We start from the raw sequence: 12,123 nt of genomic DNA, 5'->3' as shown, positions 1-12,123 counted from the left end.
CAAATGGTCCAAATACTACACTTTAAGAATTTTAAATCAAGGGAAATTGAGGTTTAAAACGGAAATGAAATATGAAAATGAAGCTAGAATCGAGATAAGAAAATGAATAGGAAGGAAGTTACCTTTGAATCACATGAAACGAACCAGAAATAAGCAATCATACTAAGGACCAAGCTACCTCAATAATGGGTGTCTTTTGAAGAATGAAGAGGAATAAAGGGGATAAAACATTAGTGATGGCCGCAAAAGTAGTCAAGTAGCTTCTTTTGTGGCCACCACTAATGCACTCAGCTTGCCGCTAAAGCGGCCCAGTCCCAAAAATCTCCTAACTATAAAGTGGTTCCCCGACCGCTAAACCAATCGGGGGTCACTTAAGTGCCTACTGCTTAAGTGGTTAGCTGACCGCTAAAGCATCTTAGCTCCGTATGCTCCAACTACTAAAGTGGTCAGGTTCACTTAAGCCGTCGAGCTAGCAACTTTGGCAAAAACCAAAGTCTAGGTAGAAAATTCTCCCATCGAGTCCTTGGAATTCATTTGAAACCTTGTGAACGTAAACAAACTTACTACCCCACCAATAACGAAAATCAGACACAATAGAATCGAGAAACAACAAATAGAGTTCGTCTTATTAGAATGTTGACCTAAGTTAATTCATACATGGAAAACCTACTACAATATGACAAATCCCACAAAAATATCATGATCATCTCGGAGTCCGAATCAAAGGTCATTTTACACCAAACTCAGTATTTGAGAGATATCCACACTGACATAATTCTCATTCGAGCTCGTTTACAAAGAATGTTGACTAAAGTCAAACTTTGTTCAAATTTTCGAAGCTAAAATGCCTAACCACTCCAACTCACACAGAAAGAGGTGCGACCCAAACAAACCATGCCACTAGCCTAAAATTTCCCTTCTGGAGCTAATGGAATTAACCAACAAAAATCTCATTTGACACCTGAATCTCTAAATGTTGACTAAAATCAACTCTTTCACTTAAGAACTTCCAAAAAGGGAAAACGCCATACCAAACTCTCCTGACCACTTCAGAAACCATACCACTCACTCGAACATCACACAATTACTAGAAGGAAGCTACGAGGAAAGGAAAAATATAAAAGCATACAAAAAAAATGCAAATGACCATGGGGTCATTATAGTTTTGAAAAAGGTAAATTATAGCATATAATCTTTAACCACATTGTCTCATTGTGAAGCTTAAAATCTATAAAAATGAGTTAACATACCTGATATTATAGAGAGTATGGAGGAAAATTAATGAGGTACAATGAAGGTTATCAACTTGCACTCAAGACTTCACCATAGATGGTTTTATTTAGATTCTAAGAAGGGAGAGACTTTGGAGTGAGGTGAGGGCAGGAAAAATTGAGGTTTAATTTGAAAATGGGAGAGAGCGGGGAGTTGGACATTTTATGGTGGATGGAGGTGATGAACGTGGGAATGAAGGTGAGGGGGAGTTTATATTGAAGGTGGTGAAGGGTTTTGGCTTTTGGAAAATGTGGTCAACATATGGTCCTTCTAGTTCTTTAAGAGTCAAAAATAAAACCACTTCTAATTTACCTAACTTGTGCATTATTGGTGACCCACTAATTGCAATTGCTGAGACGCCGATCTTAGTGCAGATGCTGAAGAAGTTTGCCGGTGCACTGAGTTACACCAGTGTTGTATAATTTTTGACCGTAGGTTCTATTGTGAAGTGGAGGTTTCATAAATTCTTCCCAATTATCTGTTGGGAACCTCCATTTTGACTAGTTGTGTACAATCACCAACTAGTGTTACGCCTATCTAGCATCGATGGTCAATACACTCAATTTTCATCTCATCTTTCACGTCCCATCAAAACACACCAAAATTTAAAAGTGAAGTAAAAAAGAAACAAGAACACTTATGTCGCCTCCCAAGAAGAGCTTGATTTAACGTCTCGGCATGACGCAAGTACCTCAAGATTACCTTATGTTGGGTGGCACTTCCTCTTTACATGGATCTTTCACCAGTCAATCCATAGACTCATTCACAGACACTGTTGTACACTCATCAAGTGGCTTTGTAGGTATACCCACATTAAACTTTGTTGATTCTTCTCTAACTCTAAATTGGAGTGCTCCAAGCTCCACATAAACCAATATTCGGCCCATGGCAAGAATTGGTTAGTCTAAATTCATAGGAACCTCTAGGTCCTAGTCGCCATCAAGCACAAAAAATTGACCGAAAAAATGAACTTGTCTACTTTGACTAACACATCCAATAGTCTAACAACTGCAATCCACTATTAATAGCCTTATAGGAGTGGATTTAAGGTTCCCAAGACCCAACTTCTTAAGAATCAAAAGAGCAATCAAATTGATACTTTCCCCCAAATTACATAAGACATTATGAAATGTGTGTACCCCGATAGTACACAAAATCGTGAAAGCTCCCAGGTCCTCTTTCTTTGTGGCCAATGAGCTTTCAATCAGCGTGTTGCAATAGTGAGACACTCCTATCATGCTCACATTTACCACCTTTTTTTTGTAGAATCACTTTCAAGAACTTAGAGTACCACAACATTTGCATCAAAGCATCAATAAGTTAAATATTCACAGACAGTTTGTTGAGATGATCTACAAGCTTCTTGAAATGCTTATCTTCTTTCTTATTTATCACCCTTTAAGGATAAGGAGGGGGGCACTTAGGCTCATCGTCTTTAGGGGATAAATTTGTTGTTTCTTCCTTGACATCAATCATAATTTTAGAAGAATTGATCCCTTTATATTCACCAACAATAACATTGTTCTCCTTAGACGATTCCTCATCAGCCACAATTTGGATGGATGCACTAGGATTCATCACATCATCAACTTTCTCACTAGGAACCACCTTGGCATTCTCAAGAACTGTGTTGTTCCTTATGGCTATTGCCATACAATGGCCAAAAAATTTTGGGTTCATTTGAGCCGACAAGTGATTTATTTGGGTCTCTAAATGTTTGATTGAAGTTGAGTGGGAACTAACGGTTTGAGTCAAATTGGATATATCACTATTGAGCTCTTTGACTCCACTGTCCATAGACTCAACAATTTTTGAAACTCGGTTCAATATTTCCTCCTTTTTGAACTAGCCTAGTCACTACACTTTTTTGGTTTTGAAGGAGATTCATATTTTTGGGAGGCACATATGGATTTGAACTTTAATGATTGTACCTATAATCACATCTTGCTATATATTGTTCACACTAATACCTTTCTCGATCTCTCGACTAACCATCTCGATCTATCTAACCTTGATTCTCTTTGCGAGGATGCCAAGGACGTTGGTTGGTCTCTTGGTAACTTGTTCGAGAATCCCATCCCCCCCCCCTTTTGGTTCACCAAGTACCTCACACCCTCATCAAATGAGCAATACAAAGCCTCCTCTACAAGCAAGGATAAATTATGTGCCCCAGTCACATTTATGATTTTTGTTCTAATCCCTAACATTTGTTCATCTAGAAATTCAACACTTGTCATCATCTTGATTATTTGTTCATCTTGTTCCTCCTCTATCTTTCTTATCTTATTTATCATTGTTGATACAACTACACCTTCAGACTTTGCCCTAACTCATGTTTGTCATGCCATATTGAACTTTTCCATTTGACTAAGAGAGTTGAATACTTGAAGGTACATGAGATTCATGAAGGAACCCCTAGCCAAGTTATTAACCATGTCTTGATTCACAGAGGCCAATTTAGTTCAATAATTAGTGTCTTCAATGCCTAATTATGTTTTATTATGATGATATTTTGATGTTTTGCAGCTATGAAGGCCAATGGATAAGATGAGTATGAATATTGGGAAGAAAGGCCAAAAATATGGAAAGAAGTGTAAACTCCACACTGTTGATCACCTGACCAAAAGGGCGGACCGCCCAACTGGAACGACTTCGCATAAAGTGACAGTGCTCACAGTTGAAAATGTCAAGGAAAGTTGGTGAACTTAATAATGAAACAGTGACTCACTGAATGTGATAGATGAACTGAATGACTATCACCAAAGGTGACAAGACTTGGCTAAAATATGAAGGCTTAAAAGGCGAACAAAGGTGGTACTTGGTAGTTTGCCAAATGTGAAAGGCAGACTCAAACGAGCTCACTGACTGAGGTTCAAATGCTTGAAGCCTGAATCAAGAGAAAGGCGAGCTAAGGAGCAGACATCGATATGCCGAATCAGCTTTGCCCGACAAACGTCACCAAAGTAGTCATGAAGTGAATTTTGGGCCAAATTTCAGGAAATTATAAATAACCCAAAGGAGAGAGAAAATAGGAGACTCTTTTAGAAGAATAAAATTTTGAGTTCCTTAATTTTTATGAGTTTGATATAAATATTCGTAGTTTTGGGGTTTTAACTTCTACTTTTGAATTTGACAATTTGAAGTTAAAATCAAAATGGGTGTTGATAATAATTGATTAATTCTTCACATTCATGGTTGCCTTCGTGATAGGTATAATTTCTTTACTTTTTGTAACGAGTGGCTGAAACTCCAATTCTAGGGGTGCAATTCTGGGGTAGAGTGTTGATTTAATGTAGTGGGTATTGTGTTTTTCTCTGTTTTATTGTTGAACATTCATTGATTTGGACTAATTAACATTGGGTTAACCCATGGATTAATATTGCAAATGTAATCCTACTCTAGATATTTGGTTGATGCTCGTAATTGAAATGAGTAATTGATCTAATTTATGTGATTTATGTTTGATGTCTATGATTTTCTTGAAAGAGAAATTATGGATCAGATCTATTTTCCCAAATCTGCTTCAAAGAGAGATTCTGTAAGGTTGTTGGTTGATTTGTAATTCACATATATGAGACCGAAAAGAGATTATATGAATTGATACTATGAGATCAAAAAGATATTAGTGTCATTGATGATGACCTAGCCTATCCATGATTGTCTAGCACTATTGAGGAACATAATTACTTCTATGTGACATCAATTTCAATCCCCGCACCCCTATATTGATTTCTAATTGTTTGAAGCTATAAAGTTTTAGTTAAATTGTGACTTTTGATATCAAAACCAATTTTAGTAAGTTTGGTGGAATCATCTACCCTTTGTTCTTAATTGCTGCAAATGAATTGATTTACAACTTCAATTTCTTGATAGAATTTCTTGCACTATATCACTTTCTGCGGGATTCGACTCCGACTCTTAGTTGGGTATTTTTATTAACAATGATTGTTTATTGTCTTAATGGTTTTGTATGATAGTTTGAGCGTTATCATTCACCTCATCCAATAAGCGGTAGAAACTTTTTGGAGTAAAACTTGGTAGGACAATCCATGGTCTAAACATTCTGCCACCTACTTCTTAAACCTTAGCCACACCTTATGTATAGCTCCTCTCAACAATTGTTTTAAGCTATCTATCTCATCCCTCAATCTCAACATCCGAGAGGGTGGAAAAATCTCTCAAGGAAAGGATTTTCTTAATTCATCCCAAGTTGTAATCGACCCTGGGAAAAGTCCTCAAGCCTCAGTGTGCTTTCTCCAGTTAATGAGAAAAGAAAACAACCTTACCTAGATAGACTCTTGGCTAATGTTCTGCACCTTAAAAGGGAGACAAACTTCCACAAAATTTCTCAAGTGTCATTTTTCATCCTCCACCGCTTGAACCCGAAACAACCCCTTCATATATTAAAGATGAAGCATTACACCAATAATTTTGAACACGACATTCTCTACCTCCGGTGGCAAGTGAATTGCTCGCCAAACCACTAATCCTCTCATTTACATCCACTTGGCTCATTGTGCCCTATTTTTAGCAACCAATGTCATAAAATACAAAGTAAAATGAATACAAAATGCATACGAGTTTAGATCTATAAATCAACAAAAGATGACCGTTAACCAATCTTTGACAACGACGTCATTTTGGATAAATGCTGAAAAATGTCCTATTTTTGCAACATAGGCAGTCATATGCAATACAATACTCAACTTTAGAGGTTAGAATCGAATCACAAGGATTGGAAGATGGGATCACCTTCATTTTATTTCACTACCCAAAGCAAACTAGCAAATTGAATTCTTAACATGCATGAATATATATATATATATATATATATATATGACAGGGAGGGGGTCTAGCAACAAATTAAATTCACCAATATCAAGTATCAAAATGGGGAATCAGCACAAATATGATCTACCAGGTTTGGAAAGGATAAGGGGTGTGTGAATAACGATTGGGGTTTCAACTCAATAGGATAAGATAAATCGCAACAAAATGGATTGATACATGGATAACGTTGGTCTAAGGGCTACATTCCATATTCTCTCGAACTATCAAACATATGTCCCTTGGATTCTTTAAAATTCCAAGACCCTTTCAAATAAGAACCAAGCATTGCTTGAAAAGATATACTATCTCTAGCTCATATCATTAAATAAGAAATTCATCGGATAATCCCATCCCATGTTCAAATCCATAGAGTAATTTTAACAAGTTCTCACTTTTGAGTCTTACCCAACTCCATTTTGCTTCCTCAAGACAAAATGGTGTTAGAGAGCTCAATCAATGTTTGAAACTACTGTTTTTTAAATTAAAACCTCGAGACAACAATATATCCATGCCATACAATAAATTTTAGAATTGATCAATCAATACCATTTAGGGTTTTAAACCCCCATCAACCACACACACCCCTAGCTAAGGATTTAAATTCTCATCAAAGAATAATTAGAGATAATACCCATGTAGGAAATATCTATTCCAAAAATAATTTGATTAACAAAATTTGAAATCCATGCCTAGAGTGATAAATTATGAGGTTTCTTCCTCTATAATCTAAAAGTTTTTCACTATACTCTATCAATATCTTTTTTTAAAAGAGCACTCTTTCTAATCCCTAATTGGGAAGAAGATAAAAGTACATAATGACACAAATACTCATTCTATCCTTACACCCTTCCTGAGGAAGCTAAACACTAAATTACTTCATTGCATTTTTGGCCTTCAGCTTCCATTTATGAAAATACACTGGGCCGACGTAGGATTGTAAAGTGTCATTCGCTTCAACACTTGAACTATCAATTCTCAAAAGAGCATCTGCACTGGGATCGGTGAGGCCCTGATCAAGTATTGTAACACGTCAAAGGGCGAGGCATTTTTGCTCTATTCAAGAAGATTCCTGTTGGTTCTTGTGTGACTCGAGTTCTTTCAGCGGTGTGCTTCAATGATTTTAAGCTTCACATCTACCGAACCTGATTTTTTCAAAGAATGATTGCACACAAGAGAACTAGGGCTTAAAATTCCATTAGTTAACATTAAAACATGACAACAGTTCATAAATTTAAGTTTAACGAGTCAATAAAATACCTTATCATCAACTTTCCCTATGGGCCTAATTTCAAGTTTAAAAGGGTTGGACTTTTACGCTGAAGATTTGCACATGAGACAAGGGAAGGAAAAATTTCAAGACAACTCATTTTCAAGGTCATTGAATATTATTTCCTCTTAACAAAGAGATTTTATTTATCATATTTTCCTAAGTCTGAAAGGATGATATTTTGTGGATGAATTATGACATCTTTCATTTAAAATCTTCACATATAAAGGGTGTGTTTGGTATGAAGGATTTTCCAATTTTCTCATGTTTGGTTGGGTTAAATATTTTGGAAAATGTTTTCCAAATCAACTCATTTTCCTCAGATTTAAGGAAAATGACTTCCCTTCAAAAATTAAGGAAAACATTTTCCAACACTCTGTTCCAACTTCAAATTATAATTTTTTTTGTTGAAAAAATCAATTTTAGTTTGTCCCTACCCTCAAACCACCCCACCACTGACCACTCCAGACCACCCCCACCAAAAAATAATAATTTAAAGCTTGTTTTTAAAAAATATTTTTAACTTCAATTTTTTATTTTGTTACCCCACCCTCACCCCTACCCCCAGCCCCCTACCCCATACCCCCCCCCAAATTAAAAGTTATTTTTAAAAGATATTTCTAATTTCAACTTTTTCCCCACCTCACCACCTACCCTCGACCCCCCATCACCACCAGTACCAGCCCCCCACCCCCTCAAAAAAAAATTAAGTTTGTTTTAAAAAATATTTTTGTTTCAAATTTTTACTTTTTCACCCCTACTCTCGACATCCCTACCCTTGACCCCCCACCCTCACCCCTTGATAAATGTATCCACCACACCTCATCTGATACTAGGTGTAGACAGTCGTTAAGCAGTAAAGCCCACAGAGAGTAGTTCTATTTTGAATTCAAAAGTGAAGTTATGGCGGTGACATTTGCAACTGAAGGAACTAAAGTTTTAGGAAACTATGAACCAAAATTGAAGACGTAGTCACTAGTCCGCGCGAGCAATTTTTAGACTACAAATCCACTTCAACAATCACTAAGAAACAATCAAATGAGGAGACAATGCTCAAGGGATTGACTTACCAACTGCGAAGTTTAACTCAACGGGTGCAAATCACTAACCAACAATGATAATTCATCATGGGTAGGATGGACTTTAGATAAGACACTTTTTTCTCAAACAATTACCTTATTTTCACTGAGTTCTTTCAAACCTCAACGCATTCCATAAGAAGACCAGCCCACAATCTCATCAAATCTACTCTCTCGAGCTAGATACAAAGGATGAATCTTGGGTTTCACTTTCTTAAGAGGAAACCATCACAACCCACTAACTATGGATGCCAAGTTACTACCTTAGCTCTACACTCCTCTGTCAAGCAAGCATAAAACTCTGACGTATATTGCAATAAGCATACAATATAGGAGTTAAACCACATAATAACTCAGACCCATTTCAAATTAACACCGAAAATCAATACTGACTAACACCCATGAAATCAAACAAAACAATTGGTTACATTGTCAAACCCCCAATATCGAAGTTTTAGCCAATCATTGTAAAGGAAAGAAATTCAGTACCTACCACAAACTCCATGACTGGGTATTTGAAAATCAAAATTCTAAGATGAATAATATTTGTTATATTACAAATCTAATTGAAATTTTGCTAAAACTACTCAAAATCAATGATAGCAGTGTTTTTGCTCTCTTTATTTTGTTCCTCACAATTTTTGAATGCTTTCTCTCTCTTCTAAAATCAATTTATACTAATATGAGGTGTGGATTTTTGGGCCAATTGGCGAGGAAAGACGGGCTTCACCAACCATTCGGTGACTCGCCGATCATCCTTTCCTCTCGCTTTCTTTCTTCACATTTTCCTCCTTTAAACACTGTAATTTTAGGTGATCCAGATCGGGATCGCCATTCCTTTCCATGATGCACTCTTTAGTCTTTTAGCTCGCCAATCTGAATTCACTTTGATCTTAATCAGTACTTTCAGTGACATTGTCATCCTTCGCTGATACAGTCGGCGAATCGCCGATAGGGAATGCAGTGCGCCTAAGTTTTTCCTATTTTTGGCTCAGTGTTCTGTAAATTTAGGCGATTCAGGAGTGACTTGGCGATTCGCCGAGTTCTCTTGGCAATCGTCAGGCGTGTTTTTCTCTCTTTTTCAGCTTCTATTGTCCTTTTTGCCTATTAATGTCCTAGCTTTGTTCCTCAACCCATGTACCTGAAAATCAAGGATTTTTCATCAGTTCATGGCACAAACGTAGCATTTGAGGACACTAAACCTATATAAACAAATCCCTAAATGAGTCCAAATTTCAGACTAATCAAACACCCCTAACTTAAACTTTTGTTTGTCCTCATGTAAAACTTAATTTCAGCAGTTCAAAAAGGATGTCTCAAACAGTGCTACAGAAATATCAACATGAATGCACACAACAAGACTCAATTACTCATGCAATGATCAATTGTGTACTCAATGATTCAAGTTGTGACTCCACCATTATCAAAGATGATCAAGCACACAATACTCACTTCAAATGTAAGTTCAAGTTTAACAAAAGTACTCAAATGCCCTCACAATGATTCCATGCTCACACACAATTTCTCAACATTTTATAGTTTCGAAATCATATACGACTTTCACACTCACAAAGATGAACACATGTATGACTTCACCCATAGGTTTGCCTTTATTTTCCAATCAACATTTGTTTCAGCTCACTCAAGATCAAGAAGGTCTTTCCAAGGCCTGTAGCGGGGCTGAGTGTATAGGTATGGTCTTTTGTGCTCAGTGGCTGCTACCCTCATGAAATATGGTCTGAACATCAATTCCTTTTTTTTCTTCAACACTCTACTCATGCTCATAATTCACCCCATTATTCAACTTCCAATGGACTACCAGACACCCCATTTCTTTTGCAACTTTCACACCTTTATTTCACAACTTCTTCATTCTTTTTCATTTGTTTTCTTCTTTTTTTATATGGTTCCATCTTTTTCAAGACCATGGCTCAAAGGAGAATTTTTCACACTTATAGATTTGCCTTCTCTGTTTACCACACCCCAATTTAGGATTTTGATCTAAGTTGGCTATTCAAACAAACAACACTCCATGAGAGTTTAGCTTGAATGGATCAAAAGAGGTCACAATTTGTTCCAAGTTTCTTCCAAGAAAAAGATAGCGCTCAAAAGGGTTTCAAGCAAGGTTCACACACCTCACAAGGTTGGCCACAAAAAGAAGTATATTATCAAATGGTTTCACTCCTAAAAATCGTTGCCTAAGATCATTTCAAGAGCTTTCATTGCTTAGTCAATCGGACCAACGGGGCAAATTCTAGGTGTCACCACACACAATGTTCAAGGTAAGCTCATCACACAAGGCATTAGCACTAATATCAAACGAGACTCATTCAAGCTAGTGTGCAATCTTCATCACAAGAGACTTCATTCGATAACTGGCTAGTCATAACGAGATCCAAAAAGTCCACATATTGTCTATGCAACTTCATTTGGCCTCGTTGTAGCTGTACATTCACTTCATTCAATTCAGAGCACTATTTGAGTCATCTGCATTGATCACAACCGATACTCGAATAACTCACTAGAGAATAAAAGACTTAATAACCAGACTCCTACCACCTCCTCCAGAAGCATCCAACATTGTCATCAATGTGAATAGAGAGAAAACTACAACAAAGGTAAAAATAAACTACTGGAACTGAAACAAATAGAGTAGGGTGAAAAGGAATCTTCACTAGGCGCCTATTCGGCGAAGGCTTGTTGGAGTCGCCAAACTATTTGTCGACTCGCTGAATATTCTAAGGCTCGCTGAATTTTTCACTATGTAACCAATCAATTATAGGAAAGAAAGAGGGACAAGAGAGAGTACGTCGAATGGCTTCCGTGCATCGCCTAATGGGTTGGAGTCCTCGCCGACTGCTCTAAGACTCTGAGCTATCAGGGCTAATATAAAATGGAAAAAAGGCAGTGAAAGTTGGGTCCCCCAATCACTTCAGAACGTCACTGAGTGATGAAGGTACCCCGCCTAATGTTCCAGTATCTCAGCCCCACTTTTCATGGCAGGAAGGCAATCAACTTTGTGATCGTCAAACGGATTCGGCGATCCACCGATGGAACCCTCGCCTCATAAAATTGCATACACTTGCACATTCAGCATACATTATTTGAAACACTAACACTTGGGTTTCTTCCCAAGAAGCACCTTGTAGCACCCCGAAAATTCTATGACTTAAGTTAGAGCCTCACCTTATGAATAATGACTTAAAAATAGTTAAAATGATATTTCTAAACCTAAATTAATGCAATTGACTTGGTTTGGGAGAGTAAGAGACTAAACGCCAAGAAATGACCACGACGTTCGAAAACTAGAGAATAATGTGTTCTAGTGTGTCCTTAGGTTTTAGGCAGGTTTGGTTGTGTCGTATGATGGTATAATCTTGCAAAAAGGTTTAAAATAGGTAAATATATGTTCATATGGTATAATCTCGTCTTATGGTTCATGCCGAACAAATAGAGGAGCAAAAGCTTAAGCAAGTTGGTAGAGAATTGAAGAACTCAAGAACCGGTGATGGAAATTCTTCTAAGGTTAGGTTTGAAATCCAAGATAAGCCAAAGTTAAAAAAGAGGTTTTCCAACCAAGGTCCTCCTAACACTCCAAGGGTCAACAAAAGTAAAATGTCTACCCCCAAGCCTCAAGAAGCAAAAGGTGGTAGTCCTTATGTTGAGAAACCTATT

Source organism: Solanum stenotomum, chromosome 2, assembly GCF_019186545.1.
Source record: "Solanum stenotomum isolate F172 chromosome 2, ASM1918654v1, whole genome shotgun sequence".
Classification (NCBI taxonomy): domain Eukaryota; kingdom Viridiplantae; phylum Streptophyta; class Magnoliopsida; order Solanales; family Solanaceae; genus Solanum; species Solanum stenotomum.
The sequence above is the reverse complement of the archived record's forward strand: the minus strand, read 5'-3'. Positions refer to the sequence as shown.